The 17,368-nt window shown below is 49.0% G+C and overlaps 30 non-coding genes and 44 pseudogenes across 30 annotated transcripts; all 74 read left to right on the top strand.

Moving 5' to 3' along the window:
* The first annotated feature begins 88 nt into the window (after positions 1-88).
* LOC138455069 (5S ribosomal RNA) lies at positions 89-207 on the top strand. The gene has a single exon (XR_011261714.1). It is a non-coding gene; the product is annotated as a 5S ribosomal RNA (ribosomal RNA).
* A 106-nt stretch (positions 208-313) lies between these two features.
* On the top strand, positions 314-422 carry LOC138456067 (5S ribosomal RNA; annotated as a pseudogene).
* A 106-nt stretch (positions 423-528) lies between these two features.
* Positions 529-647, top strand: LOC138454939 (5S ribosomal RNA). Its single transcript, XR_011261594.1, has one exon. It is a non-coding gene; the product is annotated as a 5S ribosomal RNA (ribosomal RNA).
* A 106-nt stretch (positions 648-753) lies between these two features.
* On the top strand, positions 754-872 carry LOC138454638 (5S ribosomal RNA). The gene has a single exon (XR_011261306.1). It is a non-coding gene; the product is annotated as a 5S ribosomal RNA (ribosomal RNA).
* A 106-nt stretch (positions 873-978) lies between these two features.
* Positions 979-1,097, top strand: LOC138461079 (5S ribosomal RNA). Its single transcript, XR_011263719.1, has one exon. It is a non-coding gene; the product is annotated as a 5S ribosomal RNA (ribosomal RNA).
* Positions 1,098-1,203: 106 nt separating this feature from the next.
* LOC138458116 (5S ribosomal RNA) lies at positions 1,204-1,312 on the top strand (annotated as a pseudogene).
* Positions 1,313-1,418: 106 nt separating this feature from the next.
* Positions 1,419-1,537, top strand: LOC138456029 (5S ribosomal RNA; annotated as a pseudogene).
* A 106-nt stretch (positions 1,538-1,643) lies between these two features.
* On the top strand, positions 1,644-1,762 carry LOC138463504 (5S ribosomal RNA). The gene has a single exon (XR_011266091.1). It is a non-coding gene; the product is annotated as a 5S ribosomal RNA (ribosomal RNA).
* A 106-nt stretch (positions 1,763-1,868) lies between these two features.
* On the top strand, positions 1,869-1,987 carry LOC138462309 (5S ribosomal RNA). Its single transcript, XR_011264908.1, has one exon. It is a non-coding gene; the product is annotated as a 5S ribosomal RNA (ribosomal RNA).
* A 105-nt stretch (positions 1,988-2,092) lies between these two features.
* LOC138462297 (5S ribosomal RNA) lies at positions 2,093-2,211 on the top strand. The gene has a single exon (XR_011264896.1). It is a non-coding gene; the product is annotated as a 5S ribosomal RNA (ribosomal RNA).
* A 106-nt stretch (positions 2,212-2,317) lies between these two features.
* Positions 2,318-2,426, top strand: LOC138455987 (5S ribosomal RNA; annotated as a pseudogene).
* A 107-nt stretch (positions 2,427-2,533) lies between these two features.
* On the top strand, positions 2,534-2,652 carry LOC138456041 (5S ribosomal RNA; annotated as a pseudogene).
* A 106-nt stretch (positions 2,653-2,758) lies between these two features.
* Positions 2,759-2,867, top strand: LOC138459846 (5S ribosomal RNA; annotated as a pseudogene).
* Positions 2,868-2,973: 106 nt separating this feature from the next.
* On the top strand, positions 2,974-3,082 carry LOC138455913 (5S ribosomal RNA; annotated as a pseudogene).
* A 106-nt stretch (positions 3,083-3,188) lies between these two features.
* Positions 3,189-3,307, top strand: LOC138462731 (5S ribosomal RNA). The gene has a single exon (XR_011265325.1). It is a non-coding gene; the product is annotated as a 5S ribosomal RNA (ribosomal RNA).
* A 106-nt stretch (positions 3,308-3,413) lies between these two features.
* On the top strand, positions 3,414-3,522 carry LOC138456066 (5S ribosomal RNA; annotated as a pseudogene).
* A 106-nt stretch (positions 3,523-3,628) lies between these two features.
* LOC138458222 (5S ribosomal RNA) lies at positions 3,629-3,737 on the top strand (annotated as a pseudogene).
* A 106-nt stretch (positions 3,738-3,843) lies between these two features.
* On the top strand, positions 3,844-3,952 carry LOC138457813 (5S ribosomal RNA; annotated as a pseudogene).
* Positions 3,953-4,058: 106 nt separating this feature from the next.
* Positions 4,059-4,167, top strand: LOC138457578 (5S ribosomal RNA; annotated as a pseudogene).
* A 106-nt stretch (positions 4,168-4,273) lies between these two features.
* LOC138456152 (5S ribosomal RNA) lies at positions 4,274-4,392 on the top strand (annotated as a pseudogene).
* Positions 4,393-4,845: 453 nt separating this feature from the next.
* On the top strand, positions 4,846-4,964 carry LOC138462420 (5S ribosomal RNA). Its single transcript, XR_011265017.1, has one exon. It is a non-coding gene; the product is annotated as a 5S ribosomal RNA (ribosomal RNA).
* A 106-nt stretch (positions 4,965-5,070) lies between these two features.
* On the top strand, positions 5,071-5,189 carry LOC138456162 (5S ribosomal RNA; annotated as a pseudogene).
* Positions 5,190-5,295: 106 nt separating this feature from the next.
* Positions 5,296-5,414, top strand: LOC138462284 (5S ribosomal RNA). Its single transcript, XR_011264885.1, has one exon. It is a non-coding gene; the product is annotated as a 5S ribosomal RNA (ribosomal RNA).
* Positions 5,415-5,520: 106 nt separating this feature from the next.
* On the top strand, positions 5,521-5,629 carry LOC138458348 (5S ribosomal RNA; annotated as a pseudogene).
* A 106-nt stretch (positions 5,630-5,735) lies between these two features.
* Positions 5,736-5,854, top strand: LOC138455278 (5S ribosomal RNA). Its single transcript, XR_011261917.1, has one exon. It is a non-coding gene; the product is annotated as a 5S ribosomal RNA (ribosomal RNA).
* Positions 5,855-5,960: 106 nt separating this feature from the next.
* LOC138455925 (5S ribosomal RNA) lies at positions 5,961-6,069 on the top strand (annotated as a pseudogene).
* Positions 6,070-6,175: 106 nt separating this feature from the next.
* LOC138463894 (5S ribosomal RNA) lies at positions 6,176-6,294 on the top strand. The gene has a single exon (XR_011266479.1). It is a non-coding gene; the product is annotated as a 5S ribosomal RNA (ribosomal RNA).
* Positions 6,295-6,400: 106 nt separating this feature from the next.
* Positions 6,401-6,509, top strand: LOC138456597 (5S ribosomal RNA; annotated as a pseudogene).
* A 106-nt stretch (positions 6,510-6,615) lies between these two features.
* Positions 6,616-6,734, top strand: LOC138457444 (5S ribosomal RNA; annotated as a pseudogene).
* A 106-nt stretch (positions 6,735-6,840) lies between these two features.
* LOC138457888 (5S ribosomal RNA) lies at positions 6,841-6,949 on the top strand (annotated as a pseudogene).
* A 106-nt stretch (positions 6,950-7,055) lies between these two features.
* Positions 7,056-7,174, top strand: LOC138455760 (5S ribosomal RNA; annotated as a pseudogene).
* A 106-nt stretch (positions 7,175-7,280) lies between these two features.
* LOC138456040 (5S ribosomal RNA) lies at positions 7,281-7,389 on the top strand (annotated as a pseudogene).
* A 106-nt stretch (positions 7,390-7,495) lies between these two features.
* LOC138454364 (5S ribosomal RNA) lies at positions 7,496-7,614 on the top strand. The gene has a single exon (XR_011261045.1). It is a non-coding gene; the product is annotated as a 5S ribosomal RNA (ribosomal RNA).
* A 106-nt stretch (positions 7,615-7,720) lies between these two features.
* LOC138462502 (5S ribosomal RNA) lies at positions 7,721-7,839 on the top strand. The gene has a single exon (XR_011265098.1). It is a non-coding gene; the product is annotated as a 5S ribosomal RNA (ribosomal RNA).
* Positions 7,840-7,945: 106 nt separating this feature from the next.
* Positions 7,946-8,064, top strand: LOC138454237 (5S ribosomal RNA). Its single transcript, XR_011260923.1, has one exon. It is a non-coding gene; the product is annotated as a 5S ribosomal RNA (ribosomal RNA).
* Positions 8,065-8,170: 106 nt separating this feature from the next.
* On the top strand, positions 8,171-8,279 carry LOC138457842 (5S ribosomal RNA; annotated as a pseudogene).
* Positions 8,280-8,386: 107 nt separating this feature from the next.
* LOC138459670 (5S ribosomal RNA) lies at positions 8,387-8,495 on the top strand (annotated as a pseudogene).
* A 106-nt stretch (positions 8,496-8,601) lies between these two features.
* Positions 8,602-8,710, top strand: LOC138455702 (5S ribosomal RNA; annotated as a pseudogene).
* Positions 8,711-8,816: 106 nt separating this feature from the next.
* On the top strand, positions 8,817-8,935 carry LOC138464687 (5S ribosomal RNA). The gene has a single exon (XR_011267264.1). It is a non-coding gene; the product is annotated as a 5S ribosomal RNA (ribosomal RNA).
* Positions 8,936-9,041: 106 nt separating this feature from the next.
* On the top strand, positions 9,042-9,150 carry LOC138459823 (5S ribosomal RNA; annotated as a pseudogene).
* A 106-nt stretch (positions 9,151-9,256) lies between these two features.
* Positions 9,257-9,375, top strand: LOC138455680 (5S ribosomal RNA; annotated as a pseudogene).
* A 106-nt stretch (positions 9,376-9,481) lies between these two features.
* LOC138456065 (5S ribosomal RNA) lies at positions 9,482-9,590 on the top strand (annotated as a pseudogene).
* A 106-nt stretch (positions 9,591-9,696) lies between these two features.
* LOC138462271 (5S ribosomal RNA) lies at positions 9,697-9,815 on the top strand. Its single transcript, XR_011264873.1, has one exon. It is a non-coding gene; the product is annotated as a 5S ribosomal RNA (ribosomal RNA).
* Positions 9,816-9,921: 106 nt separating this feature from the next.
* On the top strand, positions 9,922-10,030 carry LOC138456057 (5S ribosomal RNA; annotated as a pseudogene).
* Positions 10,031-10,136: 106 nt separating this feature from the next.
* On the top strand, positions 10,137-10,255 carry LOC138455732 (5S ribosomal RNA; annotated as a pseudogene).
* A 106-nt stretch (positions 10,256-10,361) lies between these two features.
* Positions 10,362-10,470, top strand: LOC138458770 (5S ribosomal RNA; annotated as a pseudogene).
* A 106-nt stretch (positions 10,471-10,576) lies between these two features.
* LOC138462984 (5S ribosomal RNA) lies at positions 10,577-10,695 on the top strand. Its single transcript, XR_011265570.1, has one exon. It is a non-coding gene; the product is annotated as a 5S ribosomal RNA (ribosomal RNA).
* A 106-nt stretch (positions 10,696-10,801) lies between these two features.
* Positions 10,802-10,910, top strand: LOC138459516 (5S ribosomal RNA; annotated as a pseudogene).
* Positions 10,911-11,362: 452 nt separating this feature from the next.
* On the top strand, positions 11,363-11,481 carry LOC138455151 (5S ribosomal RNA). The gene has a single exon (XR_011261793.1). It is a non-coding gene; the product is annotated as a 5S ribosomal RNA (ribosomal RNA).
* Positions 11,482-11,587: 106 nt separating this feature from the next.
* On the top strand, positions 11,588-11,706 carry LOC138456216 (5S ribosomal RNA; annotated as a pseudogene).
* A 106-nt stretch (positions 11,707-11,812) lies between these two features.
* LOC138462259 (5S ribosomal RNA) lies at positions 11,813-11,931 on the top strand. Its single transcript, XR_011264862.1, has one exon. It is a non-coding gene; the product is annotated as a 5S ribosomal RNA (ribosomal RNA).
* A 106-nt stretch (positions 11,932-12,037) lies between these two features.
* On the top strand, positions 12,038-12,146 carry LOC138459255 (5S ribosomal RNA; annotated as a pseudogene).
* A 107-nt stretch (positions 12,147-12,253) lies between these two features.
* On the top strand, positions 12,254-12,362 carry LOC138459514 (5S ribosomal RNA; annotated as a pseudogene).
* Positions 12,363-12,814: 452 nt separating this feature from the next.
* On the top strand, positions 12,815-12,933 carry LOC138455304 (5S ribosomal RNA). Its single transcript, XR_011261942.1, has one exon. It is a non-coding gene; the product is annotated as a 5S ribosomal RNA (ribosomal RNA).
* A 106-nt stretch (positions 12,934-13,039) lies between these two features.
* LOC138456524 (5S ribosomal RNA) lies at positions 13,040-13,158 on the top strand (annotated as a pseudogene).
* Positions 13,159-13,264: 106 nt separating this feature from the next.
* On the top strand, positions 13,265-13,383 carry LOC138462247 (5S ribosomal RNA). The gene has a single exon (XR_011264851.1). It is a non-coding gene; the product is annotated as a 5S ribosomal RNA (ribosomal RNA).
* Positions 13,384-13,489: 106 nt separating this feature from the next.
* Positions 13,490-13,598, top strand: LOC138459254 (5S ribosomal RNA; annotated as a pseudogene).
* A 106-nt stretch (positions 13,599-13,704) lies between these two features.
* On the top strand, positions 13,705-13,823 carry LOC138454020 (5S ribosomal RNA). Its single transcript, XR_011260716.1, has one exon. It is a non-coding gene; the product is annotated as a 5S ribosomal RNA (ribosomal RNA).
* Positions 13,824-13,929: 106 nt separating this feature from the next.
* On the top strand, positions 13,930-14,038 carry LOC138455924 (5S ribosomal RNA; annotated as a pseudogene).
* A 107-nt stretch (positions 14,039-14,145) lies between these two features.
* On the top strand, positions 14,146-14,264 carry LOC138461683 (5S ribosomal RNA). The gene has a single exon (XR_011264290.1). It is a non-coding gene; the product is annotated as a 5S ribosomal RNA (ribosomal RNA).
* Positions 14,265-14,370: 106 nt separating this feature from the next.
* On the top strand, positions 14,371-14,479 carry LOC138457440 (5S ribosomal RNA; annotated as a pseudogene).
* Positions 14,480-14,585: 106 nt separating this feature from the next.
* On the top strand, positions 14,586-14,704 carry LOC138455787 (5S ribosomal RNA; annotated as a pseudogene).
* A 106-nt stretch (positions 14,705-14,810) lies between these two features.
* Positions 14,811-14,919, top strand: LOC138456406 (5S ribosomal RNA; annotated as a pseudogene).
* Positions 14,920-15,025: 106 nt separating this feature from the next.
* Positions 15,026-15,134, top strand: LOC138458335 (5S ribosomal RNA; annotated as a pseudogene).
* Positions 15,135-15,240: 106 nt separating this feature from the next.
* On the top strand, positions 15,241-15,359 carry LOC138464988 (5S ribosomal RNA). The gene has a single exon (XR_011267564.1). It is a non-coding gene; the product is annotated as a 5S ribosomal RNA (ribosomal RNA).
* Positions 15,360-15,465: 106 nt separating this feature from the next.
* Positions 15,466-15,574, top strand: LOC138458060 (5S ribosomal RNA; annotated as a pseudogene).
* Positions 15,575-15,680: 106 nt separating this feature from the next.
* Positions 15,681-15,799, top strand: LOC138454362 (5S ribosomal RNA). The gene has a single exon (XR_011261043.1). It is a non-coding gene; the product is annotated as a 5S ribosomal RNA (ribosomal RNA).
* Positions 15,800-15,905: 106 nt separating this feature from the next.
* Positions 15,906-16,024, top strand: LOC138465232 (5S ribosomal RNA). Its single transcript, XR_011267807.1, has one exon. It is a non-coding gene; the product is annotated as a 5S ribosomal RNA (ribosomal RNA).
* Positions 16,025-16,130: 106 nt separating this feature from the next.
* LOC138458919 (5S ribosomal RNA) lies at positions 16,131-16,239 on the top strand (annotated as a pseudogene).
* A 106-nt stretch (positions 16,240-16,345) lies between these two features.
* Positions 16,346-16,464, top strand: LOC138463046 (5S ribosomal RNA). The gene has a single exon (XR_011265633.1). It is a non-coding gene; the product is annotated as a 5S ribosomal RNA (ribosomal RNA).
* A 106-nt stretch (positions 16,465-16,570) lies between these two features.
* LOC138465101 (5S ribosomal RNA) lies at positions 16,571-16,689 on the top strand. Its single transcript, XR_011267676.1, has one exon. It is a non-coding gene; the product is annotated as a 5S ribosomal RNA (ribosomal RNA).
* A 107-nt stretch (positions 16,690-16,796) lies between these two features.
* On the top strand, positions 16,797-16,905 carry LOC138455897 (5S ribosomal RNA; annotated as a pseudogene).
* Positions 16,906-17,012: 107 nt separating this feature from the next.
* LOC138454835 (5S ribosomal RNA) lies at positions 17,013-17,131 on the top strand. Its single transcript, XR_011261492.1, has one exon. It is a non-coding gene; the product is annotated as a 5S ribosomal RNA (ribosomal RNA).
* Positions 17,132-17,237: 106 nt separating this feature from the next.
* LOC138459866 (5S ribosomal RNA) lies at positions 17,238-17,346 on the top strand (annotated as a pseudogene).
* Positions 17,347-17,368: the final 22 nt, after the last annotated feature.

Raw genomic sequence — 17,368 nt, 5'->3', positions numbered from 1 at the left:
AGGAAGTGAGCCATTTCTCAATTGCCTTTCAAAACTGCAAGTTCTAGCCGACTAGATGCTTAAAAGTACAAAACTCACTAGGCCCAGAGCCTACAGCCACACCACACTGAATGCACCCGATCTCGTCTGATCTCGGAAGCTAAGCAGTGTCAGGCCTAGTTAGTACCTTGGTGGGAGACAGCCTGGGAATACCAGGTGCTGTAGGCTTTTTTGTGCCCCAAGTTCAGGAAGTGAGCCATTTCTCAATTGCCTTTCAAAACTGCAAGGTCTAGCCGACTAGATGCTTAAAAGTACAAAACTCACTAGGCCCAGAGCCTACGGCCACACCACACTGAATGCACCCGATCTCAGAAGCTAAGCAGTGTCGGGCCTAGTTAGTACCTGGATGGGAGACCGCCTGGGAATACCAGGTGCTGTAGGCTTTTTTGTGCTCCAAGTTCAGGAAGTGAGCCATTTCTCAATTGCCTTTCAAAACTGCAAGTTCTAGCCGACTAGATGCTTAAAAGTACAAAACTCACTAGGCCCAGAGCCTACAGCCACACCACACTGAATGCACCCGATCTCGTCTGATCTCGGAAGCTAAGCAGTGTCAGGCCTAGTTAGTACCTGGGTGGGAGACAGCCTGGGAATACCAGGTGCTGTAGGCTTTTTTGTGCCCCAAGTTCAGGAAGTGAGCCATTTCTCAATTGCCTTTCAAAACTGCAAGGTCTAGCCGACTAGATGCTTAAAAGTACAAAACTCACTAGGCCCAGAGCCTATAGCCACACCACACTGAATCCGCCCGATCTCGTCTGATCTCGGAAGCTAAGCAGTGTCGGGCCTAGTTAGTACCTGGATGGGAGACCGCCTGGGAATACCTAGTGCTGTAGGCTTTTTTGTGCTCCAAGTTCAGGAAGTGAGCCATTTCTCAATTGCCTTTCAAAACTGCAAGGTCTAGCTGACTAGATGCTTAAAAGTACAAAACTCACTAGGCCCAGAGCCTATGGCCACACCACACTGAATGCGCCCGATCTCGTCTGATCTCGGAAGCTAAGCAGTGTCGGGCCTAGTTAGTACCTGGATGGGAGACCGCCTGGGAATACCAGGTGCTGTAGGCTTTTTTGTGCTCCAAGTTCAGGAAGTGAGCCATTTCTCAATTGCCTTTCAAAACTGCAAGGTCTAGCCGACTAGATGCTTAAAAGTACAAAACTCACTAGGCCCAGAGCCTACGGCCACACCACACTGAATGCGCCCGATCTCAGAAGCTAAGCAGGGACGGGCCTAGTTAGTACCTGGATGGGAGACCGCCTGGGAATACCAGGTGCTGTAGGCTTTTTTGTACTCCAAGTTCAGGAAGTGAGCCATTTCTCAATTGCCTTTCAAAACTGCAAGGTCTAGCTGACTAGATGCTTAAAAGTTCAAAACTCACTAGGCCCAGATCCTATGGCCACACCACACTGAATGCGCCGGATCTCGTCTGATCTCGGGAGCTAAGCAGTGTCGGGCCTAGTTAGTACCTGGATGGGAGACGGCCTGGGAATACCAGGTGCTGTAGGCTTTTTTGTGCTCCAAGTTCAGGAAGTGAGCCATTTCTCAATTGCCTTTCAAAACTACAAGGTCTAGCTGACTAGATGCTTAAAAGTACAAAACTCACTAGGCCCAGAGCCTACGGCCACACCACACTGAATGCGCCCGATCTCATCTGATCTCGGAAGCTAAGCAGTGTCGGGCCTAGTTAGTACCTGGATGGGAGACCTTCTGGGAATACCAGGTGCTGTAGGCTTTTTTGTACTCCAAGTTCAGGAAGTGAGCCATTTCTCAATTGCCTTTCAAAACTGCAAGGTCTAGCCGACTAGATTCTTAAAAGTACAAAACTCACTAGGCCCAGAGCCTACGGCCACACCACACTGAATGCGCCCGATCTCGTCTGATCTCGGAAGCTAAGCAGTGTCGGGCCTAGTTAGTACCTGGATGGGAGACCGCCTGGGAATACCAGGTGCTGTAGGCTTTTTTTGCTCCAAGTTCAGGAAGTGAGCCATTTCTCAATTGCCTTTCAAAACTACAAGGTCTAGCTGACTAGATGCTTAAAAGTACAAAACTCACTAGGCCCAGAGCCTACGGCCACACCACACTGAATGCGCCCGATCTCGTCTGATCTCGGAAGCTAAGCAGTGTCGGGCCTAGTTAGTACCTGGATGGGAGACCGCCTGGGAATACCAGGTGCTGTAGGCTTTTTTGTGCTCCAAGTTCAGGAAGTGAGCCATTTCTCAATTGCCTTTCAAAACTGCAAGGTCTAGCCGACTAGATGCTTAAAAGTACAAAACTCACTAGGACCAGAGCCTACGGCCACACCACACTGAATGCGCCTGATCTCGGAAGCTAAGCAGTGTTGGGCCTAGTTAGTACCTGGATGGGAGACCGCCTGGGAATACCAGGTGCTGTAGGCTTTTTTTGTACTCCAAGTTCAGGAAGTGAGCCATTTCTCAATTGCCTTTCAAAACTGCAAGGTCTAGCCGACTAGATGCTTAAAAGTACAAAACTCACTAGGCCCAGAGCCTACGGCCACACCACACTGAATGCGCCCGATCTCGACTGATCTTGGAAACGAAGCAGTGTCAGGCCTAGTTAGTACCTGGATGGGAGACCGCCTGGGAATACCAGGTGCTGTAGGCTTTTTTGTGCTCCAAGCTCAGGAAGTGAGCCATTTCTCAATTGCCTTTCAAAACTGCAAGGTCTAGCCGACTAGATGCTTAAAAGTACAAAACTCACTAGGCCCAGAGCCTACGGCCACACCACACTGAATGTGCCCAATCTCAGAAGCTAAGCAGGGTCGGGCCTAGTTAGTACCTGGATGGGAGACCGCCTGGGAATACCAAGTGCTGTAGGCTTTTTTGTACTCCAAGTTCAGGAAGTGAGCCATTTCTCAATTGCCTTTCAAAACTGCAAGGTCTAGCTGACTAGATGCTTAAAAGTACAAAACTCACTAGGCCCAGAGCCTACGGCCACACCACACTGAATGCACCTGATCTCGGAAGCTAAGCAGTGTCGGGCCTAGTTAGTACCTGGATGGGAGACCGCCTGGGAATACCAGGTGCTGTAGGCTTTTTTGTGCTCCAAGTTCAGGAAGTGAGCCATTTCTCAATTGCCTTTCAAAACTACAAGGTCTAGCTGACTAGATGCTTAAAAGTACAAGACTCACTAAGCCCAGAGCCTACGGCCACACCACACTGAATGCGCCCGATCTCGTCTGATCTTGGAAGCTAAGCAGTGTCGGGCCTAGTTAGTACCTGGATGGGAGACCGCCTGGGAATACCAGGTGCTGTAGGCTTTTTTGTGCTCCAAGTTCAGGAAGTGAGCCATTTCTCAATTGCCTTTCAAAACTGCAAGGTCTAGCCGACTAGATGCTTAAAAGTACAAAACTCACTAAGCCCAGAGCCTACGGCCACACCACACTGAATGCGCCCGATCTCGGAAGCTAAGCAGTGTCGGGCCTAGTTAGTACCTGGATGGGACACCGCCTGGGAATACCAGGTGCTGTAGGCTTTTTTGTACTCCAAGTTCAGGAAGTGAGCCATTTCTCAATTGCCTTTCAAAACTGCAAGGTCTAGCCGACTAGATTCTTAAAAGTACAAAACTCACTAGGCCCAGAGCCTACGGCCACACCACACTGAATGCGCCCGATCTCGGAAGCTAAGCAGTGTTGCGCCTAGTTAGTACCTGGATGGGAGACCGCCTGGGAATACCTAGTGCTGTAGGCTTTTTTGTGCTCCAAGTTCAGGAAGTGAGCCATTTCTCAATTGCCTTTCAAAACTGCAAGGTCTAGCTGACTAGATGCTTAAAAGTACAAAACTCACTAGGCCCAGAGCCTATGGCCACACCACACTGAATGCGCCTGATCTCGGAAGCTAAGCAGTATCGGGCCTAGTTAGTACCTGGATGGGAGACCGCCTGGGAATACCAGGTGCTGTAGGCTTTTTTGTACTCCAAGTTCAGGAAGTGAGCCATTTCTCAATTGCCTTTCAAAACTGCAAGGTCTAGCTGACAAGATGCTTAAAAGTACAAAACTCACTAGGCCCAGAGCCTACGGCCACACCACACTGAATGCGTCTGATCTCAGATGCTAAGCAGTGTCGGGCCTAGTTAGTACCTGGATGGGAGACCGCCTGGGAATACCAGGTGCTGTAGGCTTTTTAGTGCTCCAAGTTCAGGAAGTGAGCCATTTCTCAATTGCCTTTCAAAACTGCAAGGTCTAGCCGACTAGATGCTTAAAAGTACAAAACTCAGTAGGCCCAGAGCCTACGGCCACACCACACTGAATGCGCCCAATCTCGTCTGATCTCGGAAGCTAAGCAATGTCAGGCCTAGTTAGTACCTGGATGGGAGACCTCCTGGCAATACCAGGTGCTGTAGGCTATTTTGTGCTCCATGATTAGTAATTGCGCAACTTCTCAATTACTTTTCAAATTTGGTATGTTTCCAAAATAATTGTATCCCGTTTTATAGCGGAAATGTTGGACAACATCATGAGGGCTGGAGCTACCTTTTTACATAGAATTAGCATACAGGTAGTGTGTTCATGGGTAATAAATCGACTTTCACATGTAATGCAGTACAGAGAATATTGAGTCCTTCAAGAGGCATGAAAGAAAACCATTATTGTGTTGATTGTTCTCTCCACCTCCCTGCAACAGACACAGGATGGATGAATTAAAGTTATCCTACCAGACATAGGAGTCCTGAATGGGACCACCAGTCTTATATATCTCGCCTGATCGAGCAATGAGCGTGGTATCATGTTGCAAGTGGCTGCATGGCTTATCTTACTAAATGCAAATGCATAAGAGTAATATTCTAAGCATTCGTAGAGCCTACGGCCACACCACACTGAATGCACCCGATCTCGTCTGATCTCGGAAGTTAAGCAGTGTCTGGCCGAGTTAGTACCTGGATGGGAGACCGCCTGGGAATACCAGGTGCTGTAGGCTTTTTTGTGCTCCAAGTTCAGGAAGTGAGCCATTTCTCAATTGCCTTTCAAAACTGCAAGGTCTAGCCGACTAGATGCTTAAAAGTACAAAACTCACTAGGCCCAGAGCCTACGGCCACACCACACTGAATGCGCCCGATCTTGTCTGATCTCAGAAGCTAAGCAGTGTCGGGCCTAGTTAGTACCTGGATGGGAGACCGCCTGGGATTACCAGATGCTGTAGGCTTTTTTGTACTCCAAGTTAAGGAAGTGAGCCATTTCTCAATTGCCTTTCAAAACTGCAAGGTCTAGCCGACTAGATGCTTAAAAGTACAAAACTCACTAGGCCCAGAGCCTACGGCCACACCACACTGAATGCGCCCGATCTCGTCTGATCTCGGAAGCTAAGCAGTGTCGGGCCTAGTTAGTACCTGGATGGGAGACCGCCTGGGAATACCAGGTGCTGTAGGCTTTTTTGTGCTCCAAGTTCAGGAAGTGAGCCATTTTGCAATTGCCTTTCAAAACTGCAAGGTCTAGCTGACTAGATGCTTAAAAGTACAAAACTCACTAGGCCCAGAGCCTACGGCCACACCACACTGAATGCGCCTGATCTTGGAAGCTAAGCAGTGTCGGGCCTAGTTAGTTCCTGGATGGGAGACCGCCTGGGAATACCAGGTGCTGTAGGCTTTTTTGTGCTCCAAGTTCAGGAAGTGAGCCATTTCTCAATTGCCTTTCAAAACTGCAAGTTCTAGCCGACTAGATGCTTAAAAGTACAAAACTCAGTAGGCCCAGAGCCTACAGCCACACCACACTGAATGCGCCCGATCTCGTCTGATCTCAGAAGCTAAGCAGTGTCGGGCCTAGTTAGTACCTGGGTGGGAGACAGCCTGGGAATACCAGGTGCTGTAGGCTTTTTTGTGCCCCAAGTTCAGGAAGTGAGCCATTTCTCAATTGCCTTTCAAAACTGCAAGGTCTAGCCGACTAGATGCTTAAAAGTACAAAACTCACTAGGCCCAGAGCCTACGGCCACACCACACTGAATGCACCCGATCTCGGAAGCTAAGCAGTGTCGGGCCTAGTTAGTACCTGGATGGGACACCGCCTGGGAATACCAGGTGCTGTAGGCTTTTTTGTGCTCCAAGTTCAGGAAATGAGCCATTTCTCAATTGCCTTTCAAAACTGCAAGGTCTAGCTGACTAGATGCTTAAAAGTACAAAACTCACTAGGTCCAGAGCCTATAGCCACACCACACTGAATGCGCCCGATCTCGTCTGATTTCGGAAGCTAAGCAGTGTCGGGCCTAGTTAGTACCTGGATGGGAGACCGCCTGGGAATACCAGGTGCTGTAGGCTTTTTTGTGCTCCAAGTTCAGGAAGTGAGCCATTTCTCAATTGCCTTTCAAAACTGCAAGGTCTAGCCGACTAGATGCTTAAAAGTACAAAACTCACTAAGCCCAGAGCCTACGGCCACACCACACTGAATGCGCCCCATCTCGGAAGCTAAGCAGTGTCGGGCCTAGTTAGTACCTGGATGGGAGACCTCCTGGGAATACCAGGTGCTGTAGGCTTTTTTGTACTCCAAGTTCAGGAAGTGAGCCATTTCTCAATTGCCTTTCAAAACTGCAAGGTCTAGCCGACTAGATTCTTAAAAGTACAAAACTCACTAGGCCCAGAGCCTACGGCCACACCACACTGAATGCGCCCGATCTCGTCTGATCTCAAAAGCTAAGCAGTGTTGCGCCTAGTTAGTACCTGGATGGGAGACCGCCTGGAAATACCGAGTGCTGTAGGCTTTTTTGTGCTCCAAGTTCAGGAAGTGAGCCATTTCTCAATTGCCTTTCAAAACTGCAAGGTCTAGCTGACTAGATGCTTAAAAGTACAAAACTCACTAGGCCCAGAGCCTATGGCCACACCACACTGAATGCGCCTGATCTCGGAAGCTAAGCAGTGTCAGGCCTAGTTAGTACCTGGATGGGAGACCGCCTGGGAATACCAGGTGCTGTAGGCTTTTTTGTGCTCCAAGTTCAGGAAGTGAGCCATTTCTCAATTGCCTTTCAAAACTGCAAGGTCTAGCCGACTAGATGCTTAAAAGTACAAAACTCACTAGGCCCAGAGCCTACGGCCACACCACACTGAATGCGCCGGATCTCGTCTGATCTCGGGAGCTAAGCAGTGTCGGGCCTAGTTAGTACCTGGATGGGAGACTGCCTGGGAATACCAGGTGCAGTAGGCTTTTTTGTGCTCCAAGTTCAGGAAGTGAGCCATTTCCCAATTGCCTTTCAAAACTACAAGGTCTAGCTGACTAGATGCTTAATAGTACAAAACTCACTAGGCCCAGAGCCTACAGCCACACCACACTGAATGCGCCTGATCTCGGAAGCTAAGCAGTGTCGGGCCTAGTTAGTACCTGGATGGGAGACCTCCTGGGAATACCAGGTGCTGTAGGCTTTTTTGTACTCCAAGTTCAGGAAGTGAGCCATTTCTCAATTGCCTTTCAAAACTGCAAGGTCTAGCCGACTAGATTCTTAAAAGTACAAAACTCACTAGGCCCAGAGCCTACGGCCACACCACACTGAATGCGCCCGATCTCGTCTGATCTCGGAAGCTAAGCAGTGTTGAGCCTAGTTAGTACCTGGATGGGAGACCGCCTGGGAATACCAAGTGCTGTAGGCTTTTTTGTGCTCCAAGTTCAGGAAGTGAGCCATTTCTCAATTGCCTTTCAAAACTGCAAGGTCTAGCCGACTAGATGCTTAAAAGTACAAAACTCACTAGGCCCAGAGCCTACGGCCACACCACACTGAATGCGCCCGATCTCGTCTGATCTCGGAAGCTAAGCAGTGTCGGGCCTAGTTAGTACCTGGAAGGGAGACCGCCTGGGAATACCAGGTGCTGTAGGCTTTTTTGTGCTCCAAGTTCAGGAAGTGAGCCATTTCTCAATTGCCTTTCAAAACTACAAGGTCTAGCTGACTAGATGCTTAAAAGTACAAAACTCACGAGGCCCAGAGCCTACGGCCACACCACACTGAATGCGCCCGATCTCGTCTGATTTCAGAAGCTAAGCAGTGTCGGGCCTAGTTAGTACCTGGATGGGAGACCGCCTGGGAATACCAGGTGCTGTAGGCTTTTTTGTGCTCCAAGTTCAGGAAGTGAGCCATTTCTCAATTGCCTTTCAAAACTGCAAGGTCTAGCCGACTAGATGCTTAAAAGTACAAAACTCACTAGGACCAGAGCCTACGGCCACACCACACTGAATGCGCCTGATCTTGGAAGCCAAGCAGTGTCGGGCCTAGTTAGTACCTGGATGGGAGACCGCCTGGGAATACCAGGTGCTGTAGGCTTTTTTTGTACTCCAAGTTCAGGAAGTGAGCCATTTCTCAATTGCCTTTCAAAACTGCAAGGTCTAGCTGACTAGATGCTTAAAAGTACAAAACTCACTAGGCCCAGAGCCTACGGCCACACCACACTGAATGCGCCCAATCTCGGAAGCTAAGCAGTGTCTGGCCTAGTTAGTACCTGGATGGGAGACGGCCTGGGAATACCAGGTGCTGTAGGCTTTTTTGTGCTCCAAGTTCAGGAAGTGAGCCATTTCTCAATTGCCTTTCAAAACTGCAAGGTCTAGCCGACTAGATGCTTAAAAGTACAAAACTCACTAGGCCCAGAGCCTACGGCCACACCACACTGAATGCGCCCGATCTCGGAAGTTAAGCAGTGTCGGGCCTAGTTAGTACCTGGATGGGAGACCGCCTGGGAATACCAGGTGCTGTAGGCTTTTTTGTGCTCCAAGTTCAGGAAGTGAGCCATTTCTCAATTGCCTTTCAAAACTGCAAGGTCTAGCCGACTAGATGCTTAAAAGTACAAAACTCACTAGGCCCAGAGCCTACAGCCACACCACACTGAATGCGCCCGATCTCGTCTGATCTTGGAAGCGAAGCAGTGTCGGGCCTAGTTAGTACCTGGATGGGAGACCGCCTGGGAATACCAGGTGCTGTAGGCTTTTTTGTGCTCCAAGCTCAGGAAGTGAGCCATTTCTCAATTGCCTTTCAAAACTGCAAGGTCTAGCCGACTAGATGCTTAAAAGTACAAAACTCACTAGGCCCAGAGCCTACGGCCACACCACACTGAATGTGCCCAATCTCAGAAGCTAAGCAGGGTCAGGCCTAGTTAGTACCTGGATGGGAGACCACCTGGGAATACCAGGTGCTGTAGGCTTTTTTGTGCTCCAAGTTCAGGAAGTGAGCCATTTCTCAATTGCCTTTCAAAACTGCAAGGTCTAGCCGACTAGATGCTTAAAAGTACAAAACTCACTAGGCCGGGAGCCTACGGCCACACCACACTGAATGCACCCGATCTAGTCTGATCTTGGAAGCTAAGCAGTGTCAGGCCTACTTAGTACCTGGATGGGAGACCGCCTGGGAATACCAGGTGCTGTAGGCTTTTTTGTGCTCCAAGTTCAGGAAGTGAGCCATTTCTCAATTGCCTTTCAAAACTGCAAGGTCTAGCCGACTAGATGCTTAAAAGTACAAAACTCACTAGGCCGGGAGCCTACGGCCACACCACACTGAATGCGCCCGATCTCGGAAGCTAAGCAGTGTCGGGCCTAGTTAGTACCTGGATGGGACACCGCCTGGGAATACCAGGTGCTGTAGGCTTTTTTGTACTCCAAGTTCAGGAAGTGAGCCATTTCTCAATTGCCTTTCAAAACTGCAAGGTCTAGCTGACTAGATGCTTAAAAGTACAAAACTCACTAGGCCCAGAGCCTACGGCCACACCACACTGAATGCGCCCGATCTCGTCTGATCTCGGAAGCTAAGCAGTGTCGGGCCTAGTTAGTACCTGGATGGGAGACCGCCTGGGAATACCAGGTGCTGTAGGCTTTTTTGTGCTCCAAGTTCAGGAAGTGAGCCATTTCTCAATTGCCTTTCAAAACTGCAAGGTCTAGCCGACTAGATGCTTAAAAGTACAAAACTCACTAAGCCCAGAGCCTACAGCCACACCACACTGAATGCGCCCGATCTCGGAAGCTAAGCAGTGTCGGGCCTAGTTGGTACCTGGATGGGAGACCTCCTGGGAATACCAGGTGCTGTAGGCTTTTTTGTACTCCAAGTTCAGGAAGTGAGCCATTTCTCAATTGCCTTTCAAAACTGCAAGGTCTAGCCGACTAGATTCTTAAAAGTACAAAACTCACTAGGCCCAGAGCCTACGGCCACACCACACTGAATGCGCCCGATCTCGTCTGATCTCCGAAGCTAAGCAGTGTTGCGCCTAGTTAGTACCTGGATGGGAGACCGCCTGGGAATACCTAGTGCTGTAGGCTTTTTTGTGCTCCAAGTTCAGGAAGTGAGCCATTTCTCAATTGCCTTTCAAAACTGCAAGGTCTAGCTGACTAGATGCTTAAAAGTACAAAACTCACTAGGCCCAGAGCCTATGGCCACACCACACTGAATGCGTCTGATCTCGGAAGCTAAGCAGTATCGGGCCTAGTTAGTACCTGGATGGGAGACCGCCTGGGAATACCAGGTGCTGTAGGCTTTTTTGTACTCCAAGTTCAGGAAGTGAGCCATTTCTCAATTGCCTTTCAAAACTGCAAGGTCTAGCTGACAAGATGCTTAAAAGTACAAAACTCACTAGGCCCAGAGCCTACGGCCACACCACACTGAATGCGCCTGATCTCGTCTGATCTCAGATGCTAAGCAGTGTCGGGCCTAGTTAGTACCTGGATGGGAGACCGCCTGGGAATACCAGGTGCTGTAGGCTTTTTAGTGCTCCAAGTTCAGGAAGTGAGCCATTTCTCAATTGCCTTTCAAAACTGCAAGGTCTAGCCGACTAGATGCTTAAAAGTACAAAACTCAGTAGGCCCAGAGCCTACGGCCACACCACATTGAATGCGTCTGATCTCGGAAGCTAAGCAATGTCAGGCCTAGTTAGTACCAGGATGGGAGACCTCCTGGCAATACCAGGTGCTGTAGGCTATTTTGTGCTCCATGATTAGTAATTGCGCAACTTCTCAATTACTTTTCAAATTTGGTATGTTTCCAAAATAATTGTATCCCGTTTTATAGCGGAAATGTTGGACAACATCATGAGGGCTGGAGCTACCTTTTTACATAGAATTAGCATACAGGTAGTGTGTTCATGGGTAATAAATCGACTTTCACATGTAATGCAGTACAGAGAATATTGAGTCCTTCAAAAGGCATGAAAGAAAACCATTATTGTGTTGATTGTTCTCTCCACCTCCCTGCAACAGACACAGGATGGATGAATTAAAGTTATCCTACCAGACATAGGAGTCCTGAATGGGACCACCAGTCTTATATATCTCGCCTGATCGAGCAATGAGCGTGGTATCATGTTGCAAGTGGCTGCATGGCTTATCTTACTAAATGCAAATGCATAAGAGTAATATTCTAAGCATTCTAGAGCCTACGGCCACACCACACTGAATGCACCCGTTCTTGTCTGATCTCGGAAGTTAAGCAGTGTCTGGCCGAGTTAGTACCTGGATGGGAGACCGCCTGGGAATACCAGGTGCTGTAGGCTTTTTTGTGCCCCAAGTTCAGGAAGTGAGCCATTTCTCAATTGCCTTTCAAAACTGCAAGGTCTAGCCGACTAGATGCTTAAAAGTACAAAACTCACTAGGCCCAGAGCCTACGGCCACACCACACTGAATGCGCCCGATCTTGTCTGATCTCAGAAGCTAAGCAGTGTCGGGCCTAGTTAGTACCTGGATGGGGGACCGCCTGGGATTACCAGATGCTGTAGGCTTTTTTGTACTCCAAGTTCAGGAAGTGAGCCATTTCTCAATTGCCTTTCAAAACTGCAAGGTCTAGCCGACTAGATGCTTAAAAGTACAAAACTCACTAGGCCCAGAGCCTACGGCCACACCACACTGAATGCGCCCGATCTCGTCTGATCTCGGAAGCTAAGCAGTGTCGGGCCTAGTTAGTACCTGGATGGGAGACCGCCTGGGAATACCAGGTGCTGTAGGCTTTTTTGTGCTCCAAGTTCAGGAAGTGAGCCATTTTGCAATTGCCTTTCAAAACTGCAAGGTCTAGCTGACTAGATGCTTAAAAGTACAAAACTCACTAGGCCCAGAGCCTACGGCCACACCACACTGAATGCGCCTGATCTTGGAAGCTAAGCAGTGTCGGGCCTAGTTAGTGCCTGGATGGGAGACCGCCTGGGAATACCAGGTGCTGTTGGCTTTTTTTGTGCTCCAAGTTCAGGAAGTGAGCCATTTCTCAATTGCCTTACAAAACTGCAAGTTCTAGCCGACTAGATGCTTAAAAGTACAAAACTCAGTAGGCCCAGAGCCTACGGCCACACCACATTGAATGCGTCTGATCTCGGAAGCTAAGCAATGTCAGGCCTAGTTAGTACCAGGATGGGAGACCTCCTGGCAATACCAGGTGCTGTAGGCTATTTTGTGCTCCATGATTAGTAATTGCGCAACTTCTCAATTACTTTTCAAATTTGGTATGTTTCCAAAATAATTGTATCCCGTTTTATAGCGGAAATGTTGGACAACATCATGAGGGCTGGAGCTACCTTTTTACATAGAATTAGCATACAGGTAGTGTGTTCATGGGTAATAAATCGACTTTCACATGTAATGCAGTACAGAGAATATTGAGTCCTTCAAAAGGCATGAAAGAAAACCATTATTGTGTTGATTGTTCTCTCCACCTCCCTGCAACAGACACAGGATGGATGAATTAAAGTTATCCTACCAGACATAGGAGTCCTGAATGGGACCACCAGTCTTATATATCTCGCCTGATCGAGCAATGAGCGTGGTATCATGTTGCAAGTGGCTGCATGGCTTATCTTACTAAATGCAAATGCATAAGAGTAATATTCTAAGCATTCTAGAGCCTACGGCCACACCACACTGAATGCACCCGATCTTGTATGATCTTGGAAGTTAAGCAGTGTCTGGCCGAGTTAGTACCTGGATGGGAGACCGCCTGGGAATACCAGGTGCTGTAGGCTTTTTTGTGCCCCAAGTTCAGGAAGTGAGCCATTTCTCAATTGCCTTTCAAAACTGCAAGGTCTAGCCGACTAGATGCTTAAAAGTACAAAACTCACTAGGCCCAGAGCCTACGGCCACACCACACTGAATGTGCCCGATCTTGTCTGATCTCAGAAGCTAAGCAGTGTCGGGCCTAGTTAGTACCTGGATGGGGGACCGCCTGGGATTACCAGATGCTGTAGGCTTTTTTGTACTCCAAGTTCAGGAAGTGAGCCATTTCTCAATTGCCTTTCAAAACTGCAAGGTCTAGCCGACTAGATGCTTAAAAGTACAAAACTCACTAGGCCCAGAGCCTACGGCCACACCACACTGAATGCGCCCGATCTCGTCTGATCTCGGAAGCTAAGCAGTGTCGGGCCTAGTTAGTACCTGGATGGGAGACCGCCTGGGAATACCAGGTGCTGTAGGCTTTTTTGTGCTCCAAGTTCAGGAAGTGAGCCATTTTGCAATTGCCTTTCAAAACTGCAAGGTCTAGCTGACTAGATGCTTAAAAGTACAAAACTCACTAGGCCCAGAGCCTACGGCCACACCACACTGAATGCGCCTGATCTTGGAAGCTAAGCAGTGTCGGGCCTAGTTAGTGCCTGGATGGGAGACCGCCTGGGAATACCAGGTGCTGTTGGCTTTTTTGTGCTCCAAGTTCAGGAAGTGAGCCATTTCTCAATTGCCTTACAAAACTGCAAGTTCTAGCCGACTAGATGCTTAAAAGTACAAAACTCAGTAGGCCCAGAGCCTACAGCCACACCACACTGAATGCGCCCGATCTCGTCTGATCTCGGAAGCTAAGCAGTGTCGGGCCTAGTTAGTACCTGGGTGGGAGACAGCCTGGGAATACCAGGTGCTGTAGGCTTTTTTGTGCCCCAAGTTCAGGAAGTGAGCCATTTCTCAATTGCCTTTCAAAATTGCAAGGTCTAGCCGACTAGATGCTTAAAAGTACAAAACTCACTAGGCCCAGAGCCTACGGCCACACCACACTGAATGCACCCGATCTCGGAAGCTAAGCAGTGTCGGGCCTAGTTAGTACCTGGATGGGACACCGCCTGGGAATACCAGGTGCTGTAGGCTTTTTTGTGCTCCAAGTTCAGGAAATGAGCCATTTCTCAATTGCCTTTCAAAACTGCAAGGTCTAGCTGACTAGATGCTTAAAAGTACAAAACTCACTAGGCCTCAGAGCCTATAGCCACACCACACTGAATGCGCCCGATCTCGTCTGATCTCGGAAGCTAAGCAGTGTCGGGCCTAGTTAGTACCTGGATGGGAGACCGCCTGGGAATACCAGGTGCTGTAGGCTTTTTTGTGCTCCAAGTTCAGGAAGTGAGCCATTTCTCAATTGCCTTTCAAAACTGCAAGGTCTAGCCGACTAGATGCTTAAAAGTACAAACGTCACTAAGCCCAGAGCCTACGGCCACACCACACTGAATGCGCCCGATCTCGGAAGCTAAGCAGTGTCGGGCCTAGTTAGTACCTGGATGGGAGACCTCCTGGGAATACCAGGTTTTGTAGGCTTTTTTGTACTCCAAGTTCAGGAAGTGAGCCATTTCTCAATTGCCTTTCAAAACTGCAAGGTCTAGCCGACTAGATTCTTAAAAGTACAAAACTCACTAGGCCCAGAGCCTACGGCCACACCACACTGAATGCACCCGATCTCGTCTGATCTCAAAAGCTAAGCAGTGTTGCGCCTAGTTAGTACCTGGATGGGAGACCGCCTGGGAATACCTAGTGCTGTAGGCTTTTTTGTGCTCCAAGTTCAGGAAGTGAGCCATTTCTCAATTGCCTTTCAAAACTGCAAGGTCTAGCTGACTAGATGCTTAAAAGTACAAAACTCACTAGGCCCAGAGCCTATGGCCACACCACACTGAATGCGCCTGATCTCTGAAGCTAAGCAGTGTCGGGCCTAGTTAGTACCTGGATGGGAGACCACCTGGGAATACCAGGTGCTGTAGGCTTTTTTGTGCTCCAAGTTCAGGAAGTGAGCCATTTCTCAATTGCCTTTCAAAACTGCAAGGTCTAGCCGACTAGATGCTTAAAAGTACAAAACTCACTAGGTCCAGAGCCTACGGCCACACCACACTGAATGCGCCCGATCTCAGAAGCTAAGCAGGGACGGGCCAAGTTAGTACCTGGTTGGGAGACCGCCTGGGAATACCAGGTGCTGTAGGCTTTTTTGTACTCCAAGTTCAGGAAGTGAGCCATTTCTCAATTGCCTTTCAAAACTGCAAGGTCTAGCTGACTAGATGCTTAAAAGTACAAAACTCACTAGGCCCAGAGCCTACGGCCACACCACACTGAATGCACCAGATCTCGTCTGATCTCGGGAGCTAAGCAGTGTCGGGCCTAGTTAGTACCTTGATGGGAGACCGCCTGGGAATACCAGGTGCTGTAGGCTTTTTTGTGCTCCAAGTTCAGGAAGTGAGCCATTTCTCAATTGCCTTTCAAAACTACAAGGTCTAGCTGACTAGATGCTTAAAAGTACAAAACTCACTAGGCCCAGAGCCTACAGCCACACCACACTGAATGCGCCTGATCTCGGAAGCTAAGCAGTGTCGGGCCTAGTTAGTACCTGGATGCGAGACCTCCTGGGAATACCAGGTGCTGTAGGCTTTTTTGTACTCCAAGTTCAGGAAGTGAGCCATTTCTCAATTGCCTTTCAAAACTGCAAGGTCTAGCCGACTAGATTCTTAAAAGTACAAAACTCACTAGGCCCAGAGCCTACGGCCACACCACACTGAATGCGCCCGATCTCGTCTGATCTCGGAAGCTAAGCAGTGTTGAGCCTAGTTAGTACCTGGATGGGAGACCGCCTGGGAATACCAAGTGCTGTAGGCTTTTTTGTGCTCCAAGTTCAGGAAGTGAGCCATTTCTCAATTGCCTTTCAAAACTGCAAGGTCTAGCTGACTAGATGCTTAAAAGTACAAAACTCACTAGGCCCAGAGCCTATGGCCACACCACACTGAATGCGCCCGATCTCGTCTGATCGCGGAAGCTAAGCAGTGTCGGGCCTAGTTAGTACCTGGATGGGAGACCGCCTGGGAATACCAGGTGCTGTAGGCTTTTTTGTGCTCCAAGTTCAGGAAGTGAGCCATTTCTCAATTGCCTTTCAAAACTGCAAGGTCTAGCCGACTAGATGCTTAAAAGTACAAAACTCACTAGGCCCAGAGCCTACGGCCACACCACACTGAATGCCCCCGATCTCAGAAGCTAAGCAGGGTCGGGCCTAGTTAGTACCTGGATGGGAGACCGCCTGGGAATACCAGGTGCTGTTGGCTTTTTTGTACTCCAAGTTCAGGAAGTGAGCCATTTCTCAATTGCCTTTCAAAACTGCAAGGTCTAGCTGACTAGATGCTTAAAAGTACAAAACTCACTAGGCCCAGAGCCTACGGCCACACCACACTGAATGCGCCCGATCTCGTCTGATCTCGGAAGCTAAGCAGTGTCAGGCCTAGTTAGTACCTGGATGGGAGACCACCTGGGAATACCAGGTGCTGTAGGCTTTTTTGTGCTCCAAGTTCAGGAAGTGAGCCATTTCTCAATTGCCTTTCAAAACTACAAGGTCTAGCTGACTAGATGCTTAAAAGTACAAAACTCACTAGGCCCAGAGCCTACGGCCACACCACACTGAATGCGCCCTATCTCGTCTGATCTCGGAAGCTAAGCAGTGTCGGGCCTAGTTAGTACCTGGATGGGAGACCGCCTGGGAATACCAGGTGCTGTAGGCTTTTTTTGTGCTCCAAGTTCAGGAAGTGAGCCATTTCTCAATTGCCTTTCAAAACTGCAAGGTCTAGCCGACTAGATGTTTAAAAGTACAAAACTCACTAGGACCAGAGCCTACGGCCACACCACACTGAATGCGCCTGATCTCAGAAGCTAAGCAGTGTCGGGCCTAGTTAGTACCTGGATGGGAGACCGCCTGGGAATACCAGGTGCTGTAGGCTTTTTTTGTACTCCAAGTTCAGGAAGTGAGCCATTTCTCAATTGCCTTTCAAAACTGCAAGGTCTAGCTGACTAGATGCTTAAAAGTACAAAACTCACTAGGCCCAGAGCCTACGGCCACACCACACTGAATGCGCCCGATCTCGTCTGATCTCGGAAGCTAAGCAGTGTTGCGCCTAGTTAGTACCTGGATGGGAGACCGCCTGGGAATACCTAGTGCTGTAGGCTTTTTTGTGCTCCAAGTTCAGGAAGTGAGCCATTTCTCTATTGCCTTTCAAAACTGCAAGGTCTAGCTGACTAGATGCTTAAAAGTACAAAACTCACTAGGCCCAGAGCCTATGGCCGCACCACACTGAATGCGTCTGATCTCGGAAGCTAAGCAGTATCGGGCCTAGTTAGTACCTGGATGGGAGACCGCCTGGGAATACCAGATGCTGTAGGCTTTTTTGTACTCCAAGTTCAGGA

Source organism: Ambystoma mexicanum, chromosome 4p, assembly GCF_040938575.1.
Source record: "Ambystoma mexicanum isolate Mex_15411 chromosome 4p, UKY_AmexF1_1, whole genome shotgun sequence".
Classification (NCBI taxonomy): Eukaryota; Metazoa; Chordata; class Amphibia; order Caudata; family Ambystomatidae; genus Ambystoma; species Ambystoma mexicanum.
The sequence above is the reverse complement of the archived record's forward strand: the minus strand, read 5'-3'. Positions and strand labels throughout refer to the sequence as shown.